The following is a 21,409-nucleotide window of genomic DNA, read 5'->3' on the forward strand; positions in this document are numbered from 1 at the left end:
GGCAGATTTATCAGGTGGGAAGGCCTGAGGAGGGGGCTTCCCTTTCCAGGAGGAGGCCGGGCCCCTGGCTGGCTCTCTCTTGAAGAGTTTCCTGTCACACCGCGGCCTATGCGTGGTCCAAGGCGGCCACTTTCTCTGACACCCTGGCTCCCCACCTGCCACCCTTTCTGCTCCAAGACCCACAGTCGACACCCCATTTCCTCCAGGTTCTCAATGTCTCTTGATCCAAATTCTTCACAGAAAGCAGGGATCTGGTGGGCTCGGCGTGGAGCCTATGGGTGAGCTGCCTTTCAGTGAGGAGCTGTGGATGTGAGAGAGGCTGGATGCTGGGTGATGTGACCATGGGTGATTTCTGAGGAGGAGAGAACTGTTATAAAATGCTCTGGAAAGGCTACTTTGTTTTGTTCTATTTAGTTTACTTTTTTTAACCCTACTGATCCTTATCTCTAAAATAGCCTATTGTCTGTTGACCATGATTTGGTCTTTCTTTCACACACACTACCTGTCCAGGTGGTGACCAGGTTTTAGACCTTTTCACCAATCCCTCTTGGACCCAGCACTCTGCCAGGAAGTGAACATTTGTTACGTGTGTGATTAAGTCACCCCATGACCCTCCTCTTCAAAGTCTTTCTGAAGAGTTGGCCAATTGGCCCAGACTCAACTCTCTAATCAGCAGAACAAGCTGCCCTCAGTATCGACCACCAAGCTTCCGTCCCATCACTGGGATAAAACATTCTCTCTTGTTCCTCATCATTTAATCCCACCTTACTGGCTGTCAAGACCTCTGTGTTTCCACTTATGGCCTGTGAGGAGTGCTCAGACATGTTACCCCAGCTCCCTGAAGGTGTGGCTTTAGCCAGGCTGAACTACAATCCCCAGAATTCTTTAGAATTTCTTTAGAGTTCTTTTTTAAATTTTTAAAATTACTCCTGGGTTTCCCTGCTCAGTTGGCAAAGAATCTGCCTGCAATGCAGGAGACCCTGGTTTGATTTCTGAGTCGGGAAGATTCGCTGGAGAAGGGATAGGTTATGCACTCCAGTATTCTTGGGCTTTCCTTGTGACTCAGCTGGTAAAGAATCTGCCTGCAAATGTGGAAGTCCTGGGTTCACTCCCTGGGTTGGGAAGCTCCTCTGGAGAAGGGAAAGGCTACCCACACCAATATTCTGGCATGGACTGTCACAAAGAGTCAGACACAACTGAGCAACTTTCACTTCACTAATTTACTTTATTTAAAAGTTATTATTATTAAAAAAAAATAAAAAAAAATAAAAGTTATTATTATTATTAATTTTAGCTGTACCGGGTCTTCATTGATGTGCAGGCTTAGGTACCCCATGACATGTGGGAATCTTAGTTCCCCAAGTCTTACATTGGAAGGTGGATTATTTATCACTAGACCACGAGGGAGGTCCCCTCTTAAAAGTTCTTTGGAGTTCCAGTTGGAGGGGGGGCGCAGGGGCAACTTGGGGGAGATCTGGGGAGGGTGTGTGGGAGGGAGGCGGCAGGCATTTTGGAGCCACATCTGCTGCCTCAACAAAAGTGAACAAGCGCAGCTGCGCCTGTACCGCTCGATCTTCCCCTGCATCTTCCTTCAGCACCCTGAGCTCTGATGAAGGGCTCCCGGTTCTGCAAACACCCACCCCACCGAGATCAGAGACAAAATTTCCATCTGTCCCTGGGGGCGCCAGCTCCTGCCACCGTTCCAGCTTGTTCTCGCCCTCCTGACTTTATATCCATCTTCTTTTCCCTGAGGACAAGTTCCAGCCTCAGACAAAGGAGAACAGCCTTTCAGGGACATCTTAACCAGCCCCCTAGCCCCATGTGACACATCGAATCCCTGGAACAGGCACACCTCCTAGTGGGTTCTGCTTCTCAGATTGAACCCTGACTGATGTGTCTGCCAACACCTGTCTGCTCCCACGCAAACCAAGGAGGCTGGGCCTGGATAAAACTGTTAACATTTCCCTTCTTCCCCTGTCTGGATGGATGTGCTTTAAATTCAGAGGAATTCTAACATCATCCAAACAACTCCTTTGGAAACCAGAGCTATATTTACTACTAAAGTTATCAGCACCACATTTCTACTGAAAGGCAGACAAGGAGAAGGAAAAATATTCCTGGTTCCAGCTGACTTTGTGGGAGATGCTCTACAACTTTCAGATGAAATTTACATGCATCAGTAAGGGTATCACTACCTCCAGGAAGCTAAGAGTCATCATCACTCACAGTGACATCTTACGTATGCCTTCACAGGAGTACCTCACAGAACTTGGACAGCAAAGCAGGGCAGGGAATGGCCTTGTCGTATTGTAGCTGAGGAGACTGAGGCTTGGGTGGCTCTGTGATGTACCCAGGCTTCCATAACTCAAAAGCCAGAGGTTGCAAACCTAGGGGCCTGAGAACCTAGCACAGCCTTCGGTTTTGTTTTATTTGGCACAGGCAATATTTTTTGTCTGGTTTGGTTTGTGTTTTTTATTAGCTTCCAACATTTGAAAATCAGGAAACTTGACCCTCTTCCCCCTTTAAAAAAAAAATCCAGATTTGCTCTTTGGCAGCAGACCCTGGAAGTCAGTAGAGGCTGCCCCCTTTAGATAGAGTGGGGGACCCCTAGTTCCTGTAAGCTAATCTCCCTCTTTCACTGTTTGTATTATCTACAGGCTCCTGTTGGCATTTGCATTCAAGTTCCTTGAAGATGAACAGAATTGAGGCTCAAAGCCAGTCTGATCGCAATTCTGCTGCTTTCAGTGAATCCCAACACAGCCGTGAACATTTAAAGCATGTATGGTCTCAGTCCTTTGATAAGAATTTACTAAGTTTCTATTCTATGTAGCTTGGGGGCGGTGGTGAACAAAACAGGTATATAAGCGTGTGTTCGTGTGTACGTCAACACACACGATCATTCTCATCAATTTGGTGTGAGCATCAGTAGATGTTCAACACACAAGCCAACTGTCATCTAAGACCCTCCCTAGACCAAACGCAGACACTCTGATGTCCATCTCCATATTCCAGAGATTGTTTGCCTTTTCTGTTCACTCTTCTCTGAAAAGGTAGCAACTAATGTCCTTTTGGAAACGTAACTGCTTCAGTTTAAGGTTTGGGTCCCTGGGTTCCTACAAGACAGCTTACTGAAGCACACCAGGTCATGGAATGGTTAACTCCAGGGAAACTGAGTGAAACAGCCAGGCAATGGGCTGGGAAAGAGGACCAACTGTCCTGGTTGACCAGTTCCTGAAGCCAGACTTTCGGGGCTAATTCCATGGGAAAGTGGGTAGGAAACCGGAAGGAATTACTCACACTAGCTGGAAGGTTCCTCTTGACAATGAGATTTTCAGGGAGGGCCAGGATCAGTGGCTGGAGGGGGATGGAGGTTAAAGAGTCACGCTGCTGATTTAAGAGCTTTCCAGTGGAGCTAGAGGAGTAAATCGGGAGTCTTTGCTCATCTTACAGGGTTGTGGGCTGTCATGTGAGAGGGCAGGGTCAGCCGTCAGCAAGGCCTCTCCTTCTCTTTAACTGACTGTGTCATGGAGTAAGACTTTGCCTTCCTCCAGCCTCACCTTTCCCATCTGTAAAGTGGGCACTTTGGGCTCAAAGACCACTGAGCTCCACTCCAGTTGTAACAATCTGTTGTGAAGCATATTATGTCAAACCTACTTTTAGGGCTATTTTGCTTTGTTCAATAACCATGCAGTGTGACTTACCCCACATTATTAGTAACAGCCAACGTGTATTTTGCCTTGGCTAGTACTAAGCACGCTTTAGGTATTTTAAATGTATTAACGCATTTAGTTCCCATAACCAACCAAAATTAGCAAGGGAAGAAATGGAGGCACAGAGAGGCAAAGTAACTTGTTCCATGTCACACAGCTGATAAGTGATGAGGCTGGGACTGAAACCCAGGCAGTCCAGCTCCAGCATCTGCGCTCTTAGCCCCCACCCCGCTACACCACCTCTCTTAAGGTGGGTCTTATTTGCCTATTTGGGAATTTTAAAGCTCATCGATGATGAAACTGAGGCACAGAATGTCATCGTACAGGGCAGTGGTTAAAAGTTCAGGCTCTGAAGTCCGAGACCTGGGGTCCTATGTGGTTTGTCGCTTTCTACCTGGGGGGCCTTGGGAACATCACTGCAAGCCTCCGCTCACTCATGTGTAAAATTAGGCTAATAATTGTACCAGCTCATCCAGTCCCCATGGGAAGGCAGGGAGAGATTGCCTGCAAGATACCTAGCGCATCACTCCCAGGTGTTCGTGTGCAGGCGTGCATCTGTGTGTCCGCTGGAGGACGTGTATGGGGATGTTCATGTTCACAGGCTCGCCATTTGTAATAGCACCAAACTGGAGCGCGCCCCCATGCCCATCAGCAAAGCGCAGATAAGTAGTGAGAGGGGTATTCACACAAAGGAACACTCAACCACTTCGAGAATGACACTCAGCCACACACAGCAGCAGAGATGAGACTTGTAAGGACTATGTCGAATGAAGGAAGTCACACACAGAAGAGTATATCCTGTGTGATTCCACTGACACCAAGTTCAAAACTAATCTGTGCTGTTAAAAGTCGGGGGAGTGGGTCCCCTGAAGGGCAAAAGCATCATTGAAAGGCAGATGGGGCAGTTTTGTGGGTGCTTCCATGTTCTGTCTCTTGATCTGATGCTGGTTACAGGGGTGTGCCTAGTCATGAAAATTCATTGAGCTTCACTCTGATGAATACACTTGTTTGTATATAAATTGTATTCCAAATAATGTTTAAGTTAAACAACCCAATAATAATTATTATTGTTATTATTATTAGAAATGACTGATAGCCAGTTCTGGGAGGGTCAGGAACTTGCTATAGTAAAGAAGATGGTTTTAGGAGCCAGCCAGCACAGCACCCTGCCCCTGCTCCACTTCTTCTGGCTGTGTGGCCTTGGGTCCATTGCTTAACCTCTCTGAGCCTCAGTCTTATCTTCTATAAAAATACCAAGTATCTCATCAGGGTGCCTTGGGGACAAAACAAGAAAATGCATGCAAAGTCTGATGTGAGATTTGGCACCTGATGTACACTCAATAGAAGGCCCTTCCTCTTTACCTTGTATTTCAGTGTACCCGGCACATTGCAGGGTATGCGTGCATGCCAAGTGGCTTCAGTCGTGTCTGACTCTTTGCGGCCCTGTGAACTGTAGCCCATCAGGCTCCTCTGTCCGTGGGATTCTCCAGACAAGACTATTGGAGTGGGTTACCCTGCCCTCCTCCGGGGGATCTTCCCAACCCAGGGATTTAACCCGTGTCTCTTGGGGTTCTTGTATTGCAGGTGGAGTCTTTACTCTGAGCCACCAGGGTATACAGTAGGTGCATAGTACTGGCTTGTTGAATGACCCAGGAAACCCTTTTGAAAGTCGCTTGTCTGCTCTGGGAGTAGATGTGCTTCCTACACTGCAGATGGGTAAATGAATGAAACCCCCTGCTTCTCACTCAGATGCAGATGAGCCACCTGCTCAGAGGTCAGAACGTGGCTCCCTGTGCTCCGCTCACTCCCATGGGAACCTTGGGTTTGCCCTAAGCATATGTATTTCCTCTACCAGCTTGCCGGCTCTATTGCTTTCGGCAATGAGGCGTGGGGAAATCGCTCATCCCCTGTGTCAGCTAAGCTTCTCCCCTCCGGAGCTAAGCGAAGGGGGAACAGCCCTGAGTTCCACCGGATTTCCCTCCCGCTCTGGTTGGATTAAGCCCAGCTGTTTCCTTGCAGCCTGGCTGTCCTTACTCTGTGTAGAGGCAGAGCCTGTGAGGTGGGCAGTAGCTGGACTCCCCCCAGGGCATGGTAGGAAGCGCTTTGGTGGCATGCAGAGCCCTGTGGGAGCCTGAATCCTGATGGCACAGTGATAGCCCTCCCACCAAGGGGCGTGCGTGGGCCTCCCTACTGGACCCCACACCTCACTGCCTCTACATCGTCCTGATGGAAACTGGGACAACTGCCACAGCTCCCATTTCACAGTAGGGTAAACTGAGGCTTACAAGGGAGATGAGCCTCAGAAGCTGCCCAGGCTGGGAGGCAGTGATGCCCAGGTCAGGGTCCTGACCTCCAATCCAGGGGGTCTCCTGTCCTGACTTCAGGTGTCCACAGTGCCAGGCGGGCAAAGGAATGCTTGCCTGGAAGTCACCGCTTTATTCTCTGCCATTCCTGAGCCTGCAGACACTTCCCTGTTCCCTGCTTCATTCCATGAGTTCAGCCACCAGATACATATTCGGCTTCTACTACATGACAGTCACTGGTCTGAGTGCTGGGGATGAAGACCTCATCCCTGCCCACTTGGAGCTGATGTTCACTGGTGCCCTTTATGACTAATCTTGGCTCAGAAACTAAGTAACAATGCTTCCATGAGACAGGTTTCCTCCTCTTACACTTGATTCCTTTCACCAGTTCTGCCAGACCCCAGCATGGCATTGTCACTCACACGGTCACCATTGAAAGAAGGGAAGTGTAGGGAGGCAGTGTTCTTAAAGGGCATGACCTGAGGGTTGAACACAGCATTTATGCTCACGTCCCATTGGGCTGATCTTAGTCACATGGTCTCATCTAGCTGCAAGGGAAGCTGGGAAATGTAGTCTCCAGCTGGGTGACCCTCTGCCCAGCTAAAACTTAGGGATGTTGTTACTAAAAGGGAGAGAGGAAGGATGGATGTGGGAGCTCTCTCTGCCACACTGGGAGAGACAACAATAAATAGATACTTGTATACCATAAGTCAAGTGGACAGAGAAGGGATTTTGAGATGACATTTGAGCAGAAGTTTGAATGAATTAAGGTAGCCACATACTATCGAAGAGAAGAGGGTTCTAGGTGAAGGAAGCAGCAAGTAAAAGGCCCTAGGTAGGTTGGGGTGGGGGTAGGGGTGCTGATATGTTTGAGAAAAGCAGCTAGAGAATGAGTAAAAAGGGCCTGGCAGATCATATTTGAGTTTGATTCTGAGGGTGAAGCATGTCTGTGTATGTGTGGGATGGGGTGGTGAGTGGAACAAGCATCAAAGAAGAAGCCAAGTAGGAAAGCTAAACATTTGTCCAGGTGAGAGATGGGCCTTCATCTAGTGCGAAAGCAGAGAGGAGTGAGAAGAAATGAGCTATATTTTATCTACAAAGAATAGTAGCAGCATATACCATTCATGGTTAGAATATACTAGGTCAAAGGCAGCTCAGAGAGATCAAGGGCATCGTATCATTTTAAGCCTCTTCCTTGAGATTAAGATCAACATTCTGGATAATCTTTACATACCTTGCTTTCAAAAAAGAATATTCATTTTTAATAAACAAAATATGATTAACCATTATTATGCTTGTATCTTTATAACCTGTTCCAGTATTCCTATAGAAATACTTATTAAAAGTAAAATTATTAGAATGAATGATATAAGCAATTTAAATCCTGGTAGATGATACTAAATCATCCTCCAAAGATGTGAATAATTTAACATAGATTTTATTTTGTAGGTGTCTTCATTTTTATTTTTTAAAATTTTTTGCAGTACTGTGGGGCATGTGGGGTCTTAGTTCCCTGACCAGGAATTGAACCTGTGTCTGCTGCATTGGAGGCGTGGAATCCTAACCACTGGACCATCAGGGAAGTCCCTTTGTAGGCTTCCTTAGGGCAGAGGAAGGGCATGGACAGATCTATGTCATTCTTTCATAGAATTGTAGGGGAAGTGATTTCATTAAAGATGGACATGAAGTGTTTAGGGGATGTGCTGTCAAGATGGCAGGGGAAGTGCCAGCTTTTAAAGCTGGTGCAAAGTCTGAATCTGCTGGTAGTCGGGCACCGGGAGCACAGAGATGCCAGACAAGCGGATAAAGTGGAAAGGATTCTTCAAGACGTGCATCCACACACACATTTCTCCAGAAGAGGCCCATATTGCTAGAAGCAGCAGCGGGAAGCCATTATGAGAGCTTGCACAATCTATTCTAGCTGAGAATGTTTCCCAATATAATTTACAAAATTTCAGTTGGAAATGCATTAGCAGCTGAGCAGTGAGGAACTTCTATGGGGTAAATAGGAAAACTAAATTAAAACCCCAGCTTCGAACATGATCGACCGTGTGAGCAGCCCCTGCAGTCTTCTCTAACCTTTTCAAGTCCAAAGAGCCCTTTTGTTCCACCCAGTTTATGGGTTGGTTTTCATTTGATTTGGTTGCAGGAAGTTTTTATGGAATCCGTGTAAATGACTGCTGATGAGCTCGCATGCAAAACCATCCATTCACACATTCCTCGTAAAAGGGCCTCGGAAGGAGAGAGAGAGAGACAGACATTTTAAAACCCACAGCACAAAAGAGAGATCAAGAGTGAGGGTAATAAGACAGATGGACAGACAGACAGGGATGAAGGCAGAGAAAGAAAGAAACAGAGAAACAGAGAGAGTGGCACCAAGGGAGAGGTTGAAAATGACACAATGCCCTTGACCTTTCCAAGTTGCCTTTGACCTAGTATATTCTAACCATGAACTGATTCTCTTTAAGCTCTGCAAGCCGTCTCCTGGCCCTGTGTGGACTGACCCGTGCATTGGGAAGTTTTGCCATTATCTCTGAGGCCATGCACCCTTCCTCCTGGGCCTCTGAGACCCTCACCAAGAGGAAGACCTTCACCTGCTCCTGACAGCACCATTTCGGGCTCTTCTCCCCTCCTGATGGCCCTCCATCCTTTTCTGTCCTGAGTTGTCCTTCCAGCTCCACTTCCTAGAACAGGCTCCAGATTCAGCTAGACCACACAAGGTTAGTTATATCCCTCCGGGGATCTTAAACCCAAGTGACGCCTTGGACAAAATCTTCCTCTTTGAAGACTGGGAGACATCTTTTCCCCAGGTGAGGTGACCGACCGTGTAGCCAAGGAGAAGGTCCCAAACTGCTCCCACCTGAGAGGCCAGTACCATTTTCCAACACTGCATGTTCTGGATCCCGCCTTTCAAGGCAGCAATCTTGCTGACAACCGTGTGGAGCACCTACTGTGTGTCCATCAGGGGCTGGGGATCCAGGGCCACATCTCCTCCTTCATGGAGGGTACATTCAAGCTGGGAGACCACAACAAGTGACCAATGAATAACACAACTCTAGCTGGACATCAGGGCTTTGCAAAGCATTAATGTAGAAAGATGATGCTCGAGGTAGGTGGGAGAGGGGGTTTCCTTAGATGAGATGGGCAGGGTGGCCACTCAGGAGGAATATCAGAGCAGAGGTTTAAATAATGAAAGGAGAAGAGATAGACATGCCCTGAGGTGGGAACGAGCTGGGCGGTGTATGTGTGTGTTTTTGTTTTTGTTTTAATTTTTATTTTATATTGGAGAACAGTTGATTAACATTGTTGTGTTAGTTTCAAGTGATTCAGTTCCACACATACATGGATCTATTCTTTTTTAGATTCTTTTCCCATTTAGGTTATTACAGAACATGGCACAGACTTCACTGTGCTACACAGTAGGTCCTTGTTGGTTATTTATTTTATTTTATTTATTCATTAAATATTTACTTTTTGGCTACACCATGCAGAACATGTTTAACTCCCTGATCAAGGATGGAACTACGGCCCCTGCTTTGGAAGCCTGGAGTCTTAACCACTGGACAGCCAGGGAAATCCTGATTATCTATTTTAAATATACCACTGTTAAGGAGCAGAAAGAAATACTTTTCTATTTCTTGGTAGCATTTGGTGACCTAGATAAGTGAAAAAAATGTTTGGAGTCCCCATGGCATTTCAGTGATCAGGATATGGTTAAAAACAACGTCCCATGCATACCTAAGAGCCCGCAGCCGAGGGGGTCACTAACAGAGGAGCAGAGGGAAGGGGAGAGAAGCGTGTGGCACTTTCCATCTGAAGTTGCACGGTGCATCTGTGTGCGGCCACTCACGTGCACCCTGCCTGAGTGTGCTAGCCTTCGTCCATCACCCCTGAAGTCTCGCCAACCCTCTTGTCACAGCTAAACCAGAGCAAGGCGGGCCTGGGCGCTGCAAGCAGTCCAAATCCAGGCTGCAAGCATTCTTCAGGATGCAATGGAGACAGAAGGGGGAAAAAAACCCCTAAAATCCTAAGATATAAATAAGAGAGACTGATGGAACTTTAGACATGCAGATGATAATTCTCAATACTCAACTCTGAGAAGTTACATACCAAAAAATCAAGAATTCTCTGTGATGAATGTTAAATAGAGCAAGTGACTTCTACCCAGGCCATAAAAGTTGGTGCTGTAAAAGTTGGTTTTTGAAACAAGAAAGAAATCTACACAGAACAGAGAATTCTGCAGTCATACATGGATATATTCCAGAGAGGAAAGATTAGAAACTAATGCTAAAGCTTGACTATGTGTATAATATATATAAAATTTATTAGCTATAATTATATATATAATTTTTATCATAATTTATTACTGTATAAATATATATAGTAAGTTATCTATATATAGAAGTGGGCTTTGACAAGGTTCCTTCTTGCTTGAGTGTACTTTCCATCAGACTTGCCTCTTTTACGGGCAGAGCTAAAACCAAAGCAGTAAATGGATGGAAAGAAATAGTTATTTTAAATCTGATCTTCTTGTTGATTATATTAAAAATTTAAACTTCTGTATGGTCACAACGAGAAAAAAAAAGTCCTAACCAAAGTCAGAAGCTGAGTCGCAACGTGGGCAACAGCATCGCATAATAGACAAAGGGCTAATTTTTATTATTTACAAAGAGCTCTTACAAATCAATAGGGAAAAGACAAACAACCCAATAGATACACGAGCAAAGTACAAGAACAGGCAGATAGCAGGGAAAAGCAAAGTATTTGGCCAATGGCATATGAAAAAAGGTTACTCTCACTCTCCATTAGAGAAATAAAAATGAAAGCATTTAGTTATCTTTTAAAACATAGATTTAAAAGGCTTAAAATGTGTTTTAATTTGGACCTCCAAGAAGCAGATCCCCAGGAAGTGTTTGGGTACAAATAATTGATTTGGGAGGGATCCCAGGAAGCCCTGATGGCTTAGGCTGTAAAGAATCCACCCACCAATGCAGGAGACACAGGAGATGCGGGTTCGATCCCTGGGTTGGGAAGATCCCATGGAGAAGGACATGGCAACCCACTCCAATATTCTTGCCTGGAGAATTCCATGGACAGAGGAGCTGGGTGGGCTACAGTTCATGGAGTCACAAAGAGTTTGATATGACTGAGTTTGTGCACGTGGACACACACACACACACACACACATCAGGATTTGGAAGGGATGCTTGGAAGCAGAGGACCTGGGAGAGGGGAGGGGTGAGGAGGAAATTGATAGAGTCACCCTGGGGACTGGAGTTCAATGTCACTGAGGAAGTCAAGGCGGGAGGGATGGAGGGTGGTGTATGGAGGGAGAGCTGAGCACTCAGAGTGACCTCATCTAAGAGGTGGGAGACCTACACCCCACTGCCATCAGGTACCAGTCAACGGCTGCCCGGGGATGGACAGGTCATTAATTCTGCAGCCCAGCTGGCCAGCAATGGGCATGTGCGAGAGAAGCCTCCCTGGGCAGCCAGCAAAGCCCGTGGCAAAGAAACCTGGGGGCCGCAGCACACGTGGACATGAGGAGGGGCAAGAGACATGTGGTCCGGGCATCAGCAGGGTCTGCTGCCGAAGGATATACGTGTTCACGCTCTCACAGACTGCACAGCGCTGAATAAGCACTCACATGGGTCATCAGCTCTTTTCATACTATAACTACCACCTTAGGATATAGGTCCCATGTATATCCCTGTTTTCAAATGCGCAAACAGAGATACAAAGGGCTTGTCTAAATAATTTTCCCAAGGTCCTGCAGTAAAGAGATGGCAAGCCCACGATTCATTTCAGGCTGACCAACTTCCAGAGCCTTGCCTCTTAACCAGTGTGCTTCCCATGGATACAAAGAAACATTCTCACCTGTATGGATGGATATGTCAATCTGCTACAACGAGGTCCATCTAGTCAAGGCTATGGTTTTTTCCAGTGATCATGTATGGATGTGAGAGTTGGACTATAAAGAAAGCTGAGTGCCAAAAAATTGATGCTTTGGAAGTGTGGTGTTGGAGAAGATTCTTAAGAGTCCCTTGGACTGCAAGGAGATCCAACCAGTCCATCCTAAAGGAGATCAGTCCTGGGTGTTCACTGGAAGGACTGACGCTGAGGCTGAAACTCCAATACTTTGGTCACCTGAGTCAGTGAAGGACTGACTCATTTGAAAAGACCCTGATGCTGGGAAAGGTTGAAGGCAGGAGGAGAAGGGGACGACAGAGGATGAGATGGTTGGATGGCATCACCGACTCAATGGACGTGGGTTTGGGTGGACTCCGGGAGTTGGTGTTGGACAGGGGGGCCTGGCGTGCTGCGGTTCATGGGGTCACAAAGAGTAGGACACGACTAAGCGACTGAACTGAGAAGGGTGGTAAAACATTTATGACATATCCATACAGTGAAAATACCATGGAACTGTTAAATATGAGTGAGGAGCTATCTGTACTGAAACAGAAAAAACTGTACATATTTTAAAATTTAAGTTTCCTCTATTATTTTTTAAGTTTTAGTTCAGTTTTGGCTGTATTGGATCTTTGCTGCCACACTCAGGCTTTCTCTAGCAGCGGTGAGCAGAGGCTACCCTTCATTGCAGCGGCTTCTCTTGTTGTGGAGCCCGGGCTCCAGGCGCGTGAGTTCAGTAGGGGCCGTGCATGGGCTTGGTTGCTTCTCGGCACATGGGATCTTCCTGGGCCAGGGATCGAACCGTGTCCCCTGCATTGGCAGGCAGATTCCTATCCCCTGTGCCACCAGGGAAGTCCTACGTTTCACCTTTTGATAGCGCATATGATAACAATTTTTCAGTGTGACTTCATTTGTTCAAAACAGAGAAGGGTGCTCATTTATTACACGTGCATACACAAGATTCAAAGGGAACACTGATCAGGATTGAGGGTCTGGGAGATAAGGAGGGGGTCTTCTCTTTCTTACCCTGTACCTACCCTTCTGAATTATATGAAGTTTCTTCCATGTGCACTTTTATAATTTTAAAATCCTCATAAAAATCAATAAACCAAGGGAAAAAAAACATAACCCAATGCTATCCTCAGGATATTAATACATGGCTTCTGGGGTCCTCTGATCAGCTTCTCTTCTTCCCTGAAATGCACGCTTCCCTGAGGCTAACCCCCCCTCCCGCCCCCTTCTTTGCCAGGTTGCTCCTCCCCCTGGGATGCTTCTTCTCTACTCTGCTCTTTTCAAGTCCTACAGATCCTTCAGGGCTTCCCAGGTGGCGCTAGTGGTAAAGAACCCGCCTGCCAATGTGGGAGACAGAAGAGACAAAAGGATTGTGTCCCTGGGTTGGGAAGATCCCCTGGAGGAGGGCATGGCAACCCACTCCAGTATTCTAGTTTGAAGAATCCCTGGACAGAGGAACCTGGCAGCCTGGCAGTCCATGGAGTCGCAAAGAGTTGGCCATGACTGAAGTGACTTAGCACACACACAGAACCTGCAAATCCAGCTCAGTGACCCCTTCCTCCAAGAAGCCACACTGACTTCCAACAACCTCTTCCTCTCCAAACACTGATAGCCTCTGTGTCCCCTACCAATCACATGACCTGGAATCTCACTTTGCTTGACTTCATGTCTCCCATGTTTATGTTTCATTTTCTAGTATTTTTCAGGAAATATATGTTTTGCCAACTCTTGAGAAAAATTCAGCCAGAAGATTGGGAAAATGAGAAGAAGTATTCTAGTTCTCCTGGGAGAACTGAAGCTCAGCAATCACTACGCAGACGTTACTCATTTGAAGGAATCCGCTGATGTCACTTGAAAAGCCAGAGCAGGAAACGCTGTCATGTGGAGTTGAACGGTAAGGACGAGAGCAGGTAGGAAAAGCGTTCTTATTTTCTGGGTTAGTCTTGCTGGTGGTTGTATTTGCAACCTTGTATGCTGTTTAACGGGCTCTCCAGTTGGCGCTAATGGTAAAGAACTCCTTTGCTAATGCAGGAGATATAAGAGGCTAGGTTCAATCCCTGGGTGGGGAAGATTCCCTGGAGGAGACAATGGCAACCCACTCCAGTATTCCTGCCTGGAGAATCCCGTGGACAGAGGAGCCTGGTGGGCTACCGTCCATAGCGTCGCAAAGAGTCGGACACAACAAAAGCAACTGAACATGCACTCATGTGTGCTGCTTAATGGTGTGTCATTCTTGAAACTAAAATAAATATTAATGTTATAGACATTCTATTCTTTATTCACATCATATGAGCAGAGTTCTAAGAGATTAGAAGCAAAATAAATCCTTTCGCAATTTTCTTGATTCTGTGTGATGCTTTTACCCCTGCTAGGAGATCTGAATGTTACACTGTTCAAATATTACACAATAGTGTTCACTGGCCCTTTCCAGTCCATGAGTATTTGCAAATATTCTTTTAAAAACAAAAAACACAAGCTTTCACACCCATGGTCTGCCAGGTCAGTGGGGCCAGAACCCGCCTGTAGGGGGTGTTGAAGGGCCCAGGTTGGGGGGTGGTGTGCAACATCCCTCAGCCTTGCTGAGCATCTTCCATAGTCCTGCTCCACAATCCTCAAATATTCTTTATAAATCTCTTGTACCACTCTTTATAAATACTATTAAACTACTTATTTATCAAACAATATTTTTAGACATCCAAGGTTATGATTAACATGATGTGGGTGATTCCAATTTCTGGAATGAGATCCCAAAGATTCATGTCTGTTGGAAATTTGGAAACACTAGTGCTGTGACTGAGAAGACTAGTCTCTTGATTAGGAGAGCTTTGCTGTTGGATCCGTGGATGGGATGATTGGGTGAGAAAGCGCCCAAGCCCAGAAATAGCCCACAGTCATTCTTCACAATGCCCACCTGCAAGTGACAGTGAGACGTGTTTCAGTTTATGGATGGAGGACTGTGATGCTGGTGATGTCGATGGCGCATGTGCATGTACGTGTGTGTGTGTGTGTGTGTGCGCGCACGTGTGTGTGTGTGTGTGTGTTTGGCAGGTTCTCATACAAACACAGGCTTCCCTGTTCTGTAAACTTTCCATTTGCATAATAAAGACATTACAGAAGCCACCAATTTTTCAAACATTATTTTCAGTGAAATCTGACCCTAGGAAGAAATCCAAGGTGGACCGTAGAAATAGCAGCAATATTTGTTATGTGCCTTCCAAGATTCTGAACACTGTATACTGATGAACTTAAGTTTCACAGTGACCCCTGTGTCCATATCACAGATAGAAAGCCCAAAGGGGTCTAAATAACTTTTCTAGAGACGCATCTCAGCAGTTGGCTCCAGAACCTAAAGTGAAGGTGGTTGGCAGGAACCCAAGCCCTTTCTGCTCACCTTCCCCTTGGTCCTCAGGGTGGTCCATAGCCCCTTGGGCCCTCTAGAATGCAGCTGGAAAAGTCACTGCCCTAAACAATCTCCAAGGTCTTTTTCAGCTTAGGTCTAATATAAAAATATTCAGTATTCATATACAGTCCATTTTTAAAATTTGCTGAAATCTAAAAAAAAATAAATAAAATAAAATTTGCTGAAATCTGCAAATCTATGGAATAATACAAAACCTCACACGAGTATTGCACCGTAGCCATCTAAGACAGAAAAGGCATGGATTCTTAGCTTCATATTTACACAAGGAGCAGAGAGATTCAGCCTGAGGTCAAACTTCAATTAAAGTTTGGCAGAGGTGACTCTGGAAATCAGGTCTCCAGAGTCCTGGCTCAGGGTTTTTTTTTTTTTTCCCCCAAAGCATATGAAAGCACTTTGTCAAGTGTGAACACTGAACAAATATTCGGTATTATTTTTCACGCCCTTCTCCCAGCCTTGTACAAAGTAGCTGTTCAATAAGGGTCTGTGGAATTGAATGGATGATAACAGCAGCTTTATGATTATAGAATTCAAGTCAGGCGAGAACAATGGGACCGCTCATAAATTATGATTCTGTTTACCTTTCCATTGTCGATCCTAATCATTTATTTAAGCATGTCCTCTGCTATCCTTAGACTAACACACACACAAAAGGGAGTAGGCGTTTGATGATTATTCTTCAACTGACCACAAGGACTGGCGGCCCAGAAGCACAATGCATAGTACAGTCACCAGGCTGGGATTCAAAATTCGTTGTGGAGCAGTAGAAGGAACCCTGCCCCCAGGCACGAACAGGATTGCTTTACGTTGGGCTGTAAGCCTGTAAGCCCTCTGCTTGCCCATCCTCAAGGCCAAAGAAAGAGTCCAGTGTCAGCAAAAGCGACATCAGTGGTTTAATGGGTTGGAGGATCTTACACATCTGAAGCAAGGTCCTGGAGCGACACCCTCAACTGTGTCAGATGGCAGGCAGGACATGGTAGCAGTCTTCACTCCCAGGGGAAGAGGGAGGTGACCAGTTACAGGGGGATCTGAAGTCAGGTTGGTTCATCAGTTGCCAGGGAAACAAAGAGAGGGGCATATCCCTCACCGTTCCTCTGATAAATTATCATCATGGAGATAGTTCTGATCTGAGGATTAAAACAATCACTAGCCGGGGCCAGGAGCCAGTATGCAGGCACTTACTAATTAGGCTCTGTGATTAAGAGGGGATGTCAGTCATGTGGATAAGGTGTAGGTGAGGCTGGAACTGGTCAAGCAGGGGATGAACAGAGAGCAAGAGAACAGCCATCTTAGGTGGCCTGACCAGCTTACTTACTGCACAACAGCTCCCAAGAGCCTGTAGGCACCATTCACTGAGAGTCTTAAAAATCTGCAAACTCAGCAAGGTCCCTGGTGGCCTAGTGGTTAGGATTGCAGGCATTCACTGCCATGGCCCAGGTTCAGTCCCTACTCAGGGAACTGAGATCCAGCCACCTATTCACCTTGGCCGAAAAAAAAAAAAGAAAAAAATCTGCAAACTCTTTGACCCTGAAATCTCAATCACAGGAATTCATTCTAATAAGACCCACAGATCTGGTGATGCCACAGCTGTTCATGGCAACACTGTTTACAAAAGCAAAAATTTAAAAACAACCTAAATGTCTACAATAAGGATTTGACTTGGTAGACCATTAAATCTAGCCTATGGAATACTATTTAGCTATTGGAATTTTGTGTGTGTAGAAAACTCTCTTGTATGGGATAATAAAATAAGGTTGAAAACATGTATACTCAAATTTAACAGTAGCTATCTCTTGATCAGTTGGATTAGGGATGACTTTATTTTTTTAATACTTATTTATTTGGCTGCACCTGGCCTTAGTTGCAACACACAGGATCTTAGTTGCTGCATGCAGACGCTTATTTGTGGCATGTGGGATCTAGCTCCTTGACCAGGGATCAAACACAGATCCCCTGCATGGGGAACTCTTTGGGACTCCAGAGTCTTAGCCACTGGACCACCAGGGAAGTCCCAGGGATGGCTTTATTGTTTATTATGTTGTTTGTTTCTATTTTCATAAATAAGCATATTTACCACAAAGAAGGCTGAGCACCAAAGAACTGATGCTTTCCAATGTAGTGCTGGAGAAGACTCTTGAGAGTTCTTAGAATGCAAGGAGGTCAAGCCAATTAATCCTAAAGGGAATCAACCCTGAATATTCATTGGAAGGACTGATGCTAAAGCTGAGGCTCCAATACTTTGGCCACCTGATATGAAGAGCCGACTCATTGGAAAAGACCCTGATCCTAGAAAAGGTTGAAGGCAAAAGGAGAAGCGGATGGCAAAGGATGAGATAGATAGCACCACTGACTCGATGAACATGAATTTGAGCAAACTCTGGGAGATAGTGGAAGACAGAGGAGCCTGGCATGCTACAGTCCATGGGGTTGCCAAGAGTCAGACATGACTTAGCAACTGAACAACAACAACAACATATTTACTAGTATAATAAGAAATAATAAAATTGTCTTAAAGTGATGCCATGCAAGAATACATAATCGCACTGAAGGGTGTTTCTATTATGTATGCTCAGTTCCGCGCTCAGTCATGTCCAGCTCTTTATGACCCCATAGACGGTAGCCTGCTAAGGCTCCTCTGTCCATGGAATTTTCCAGGCAAGGATATTGGAGCAGTTGCCATTTCCTGCTTCTGGGTATCTTCCTGACCCAGGGATCAAATCCATGTCTCTTGCATCTCCTGCATTGGCAGGTGGATTGTTTATCACTGTGTCACCTGGGAAGCCTGTTCCTATTATAATTTTAATAATAATATTAATGATGCAGATAATATTCATTGAGCCCCTCTGCTATTTTGTGTAGCCCCTCTGCTAAATTCTTAACTAGATTCCTTCATTCAATCCTCACAAAAATTATATAAACAAGGCTTTTGTTTGTCTCATTTTATAGGTGAGAAATCTGATGTTCAGTGAGGTGGAGACTGAAACCACCTCATGGAGTAATTCCCCTCTTGTCAAATGCAAAAGCAACTAACTTATTGGCATTTACCCACATGCATACATATACACATACACACATGTAAATAGTTGTTTTCTACATTTGCGTGATGGGATTAAGAATTATCCTTTCTTTCCTTTGCTCACCTATTTTTCTTATTTTTTCTAAAACGAGCCTTACTTTTCATTAGAAAAGGTAAAAGTATTTGCAAATTGGCAAAAAAGTTGGTCACGGAGATTCCATATTGTACATGTAAAAACTGAAAACAACGGGAGGGAAAGGGGGTGTAGGGTAGGGATGGGCTGGGAATCTGGGATTAGCAGATGCAAACTATTATATGTGGAATAAACAACAGGGTCCTACTGTATAGCACAGGAAACTATATCCAATAATAAACCATAATGAAAAAGAATATGAAAAAGAAGTATATATACACATACCTATACATTCAGTTATATATATAGATATATAGCTGGATCACTTCGTTGTACACCTGAAACTAACATGACATTGTTAACCAACCAGACTTCAATAAAATGTATTTTTTAAAAAAGAAAAAAAAGGTGGATATATTCTAGAGGAAGAGAAGCAAGGGAGCTAGAAAATTAAATCCCCAGAGGCAGAGTCTATCTTCCCTTCTGCATCCCTCTTGCAGAGCTGGATCCTGCTTTCAGGAAGAGGTACCCCTCAGGGTAGAAGAGACCTGGAGAACCCAGGCTGCCCCTGGGAGCAGCATGCCTGGACCAGATGCCTGGGAAAAGGGCTCTCCCTTCCCCACACTCTGGAACTCTTGGTAGCCCAACTAGCCTCAGAAGCAGATGGACTTACATATTAATTCTAAACCTGTCAACTGTGACGTTGCAGGTAAAACCCCGAGTGTCTCTAAATCCTGCACAATGTGCAATGTATTATGTCTTACCTCTTAGGACTTGGGGACTGACTGAATGAAGACTTGGGCACATTGTAGGGATTTGATAAAATGTAGGTGTTTTGTGTTAGTATGATTGATTCATTATCACCAGGATCGTGATACTGTGATCTATATGATAATAATAGGATTACTATTATCCGAATCTCCCCTCTTCCAGGCTCCCACTCCTGCTTGGGCTTCTCAAGTCTGACTCCCTTTCCCCACCCCGATACCAAAGTCCCCTCCTTTGTCTTTTTCAGACTGGAATCAGTTTCTCATAGTCAGACTCACCAATAAAATTAATGACTCTGAAAGTGCTAGGAGTTCGTCATAGCTCCACACTTGCTCTAACAGAGACCTTCAGTTCCTAACCACAGAGGTCGACAATAGTGTGAGCGTCAGCTCTGTACCTTGTTGATTTTACAGGGTGACCAGGACATGGTTCCTGAGAGAGGGAGGGTCCTGGGGGAAGGGGAGTGGAGGCCTCACCGGGTCACCCACATTTCCTGACCTTTGATTCTTTCCAAACCTTCTCTTTCAGGCTCTAGACGTTTTATGCCCATTGTCATGTTTTATAAACTTTTATTAGCAGCACATTAAGACGGATGAGCGTGGAAATCCTTGAAGTTGTTCCCAATAACCTGGCCTCTTTATTACGACCGTAACCTCACCATGTATGCCATTTCCATAGTCTAAGGATCAAAAAGAGCCGTTTGCTTTTGCCGAACAAACAACTGCCCAGCTGCACAACCAAGCGGGGCATCAATAAGGCCAAGAATGTGTTTAGGGAAGGTGTGGTAATACCATACACACAGAAGTTTATGGATTTAATGGTTGGAAACACAGGGCAGAAAATTGACTGTTCTTAGTCATGGCTGCAAACTTGGAACCATATGCCATAAATACATTGTGAGCCCATCAAAATGACTAACTGGGATATGAAAACCAGAAGATATTCCGTTATCACTCAGTGGTCTCACTGTTCAAACGCAGTCCTCTGATGGCTATATTTACGATTCCATCCCTCCAGATTTGCCTTATTCCAAATAAATCATCATCCATCTCACTGACCCACATCCCATTTCTTCCTAAACATCTTCAATCTCCCTCTCTTGAGCCTAAATGCAAGTGCAGTAAAAAATATTATGAATCCTTTAGGGTACTTTTCACCAATTAAAAGTGGCATATTAAATTTCTGAAAACCTTTCTAATCTGCAGTATAAAATCACATTTTATGGTACCAGATAATTTAGAATCCATAAGCTAATTAAATGAAGTGAATGACAACTGTATTCTCTAGATAAATGATATATCAGTCACAGATAATGTACAAATTTAAGGGACTGGAACCTTTGGAAGGAAAGAGAAACAATGAAAAAATTTGAGTTACAAATGCTGCTCCTTTACACATAAATCCAACTGGTTATATTAACCGCATAATGGGATTAATTGTCAGAGTCATTTTGTCTCCAAATCTCTCCAGAGTTATGGGAACATGTTCCTCCTGCTGTTAAGAAGGACTAAGGCATGCTGCTGGCACTCCCAGATCTGGAGAGAGGATGCAAGGGCTCCATCCCTGATGAGAAAGGAGAAAGTTTCCACATTAAGATTCAAAAGTTACATCTAGTGGAACTGTCAGTTTCACGGCCCAGAAGCCTTAGGATCATATACAGTAAGTTCCTGACATACAAGCCTTCAAGTTGTGAACTTTCAAAGACGCGAACGTGCTACTACCCAGACACCACTGGATTGTTTTTTCAAGAGGGTAGATAGAGGGGCTTCCCTGGTGGCTCAGTGCTGAGAGTCCAGCTGCCAGTGCTGGAGACGTGGGTTTGATCCCTGATCCGGAAGCCCCCACATGCTGTGAAACAGCTAAGACCGTGGGCTACAACTATTGAGCCTGTGCTCCAGAGCCTGGGAGCTGCAACTTCTGAGCCCCCAAGCTGCCACTACTGAAATCCACATGCCCTGGAGCCTTGTGCTCTGCAGGGGGAGAGGCCACTGCAGTGAGCGGCCCTCCCACTGTACCTAGAGAGCTGCCCCTGCTTGCCACAACTAGAGAAAAGCCTGTGCAGCCAGGAACACCCAGCACAGCCAATAGATACATTAATGAATTATTTTTATTTTTTAAAAAAAGAGGGTAGATAGAATT

At 45.2% G+C, this 21,409-nt stretch overlaps 1 non-coding gene across 1 annotated transcript; it reads right to left on the minus strand.

Annotated features, from left to right (window-relative positions):
• Nucleotides 1–7,522: 7,522 nt before the first annotated feature.
• On the minus strand, nucleotides 7,523–7,595 carry TRNAW-CCA. The gene has a single exon. It is a non-coding gene; the product is annotated as a tRNA-Trp (tRNA).
• Nucleotides 7,596–21,409: the final 13,814 nt, after the last annotated feature.

The sequence above is a fragment of the Cervus elaphus genome, chromosome 4 (assembly GCF_910594005.1).
Source record: "Cervus elaphus chromosome 4, mCerEla1.1, whole genome shotgun sequence".
Taxonomy (NCBI): domain Eukaryota; kingdom Metazoa; phylum Chordata; class Mammalia; order Artiodactyla; family Cervidae; genus Cervus; species Cervus elaphus.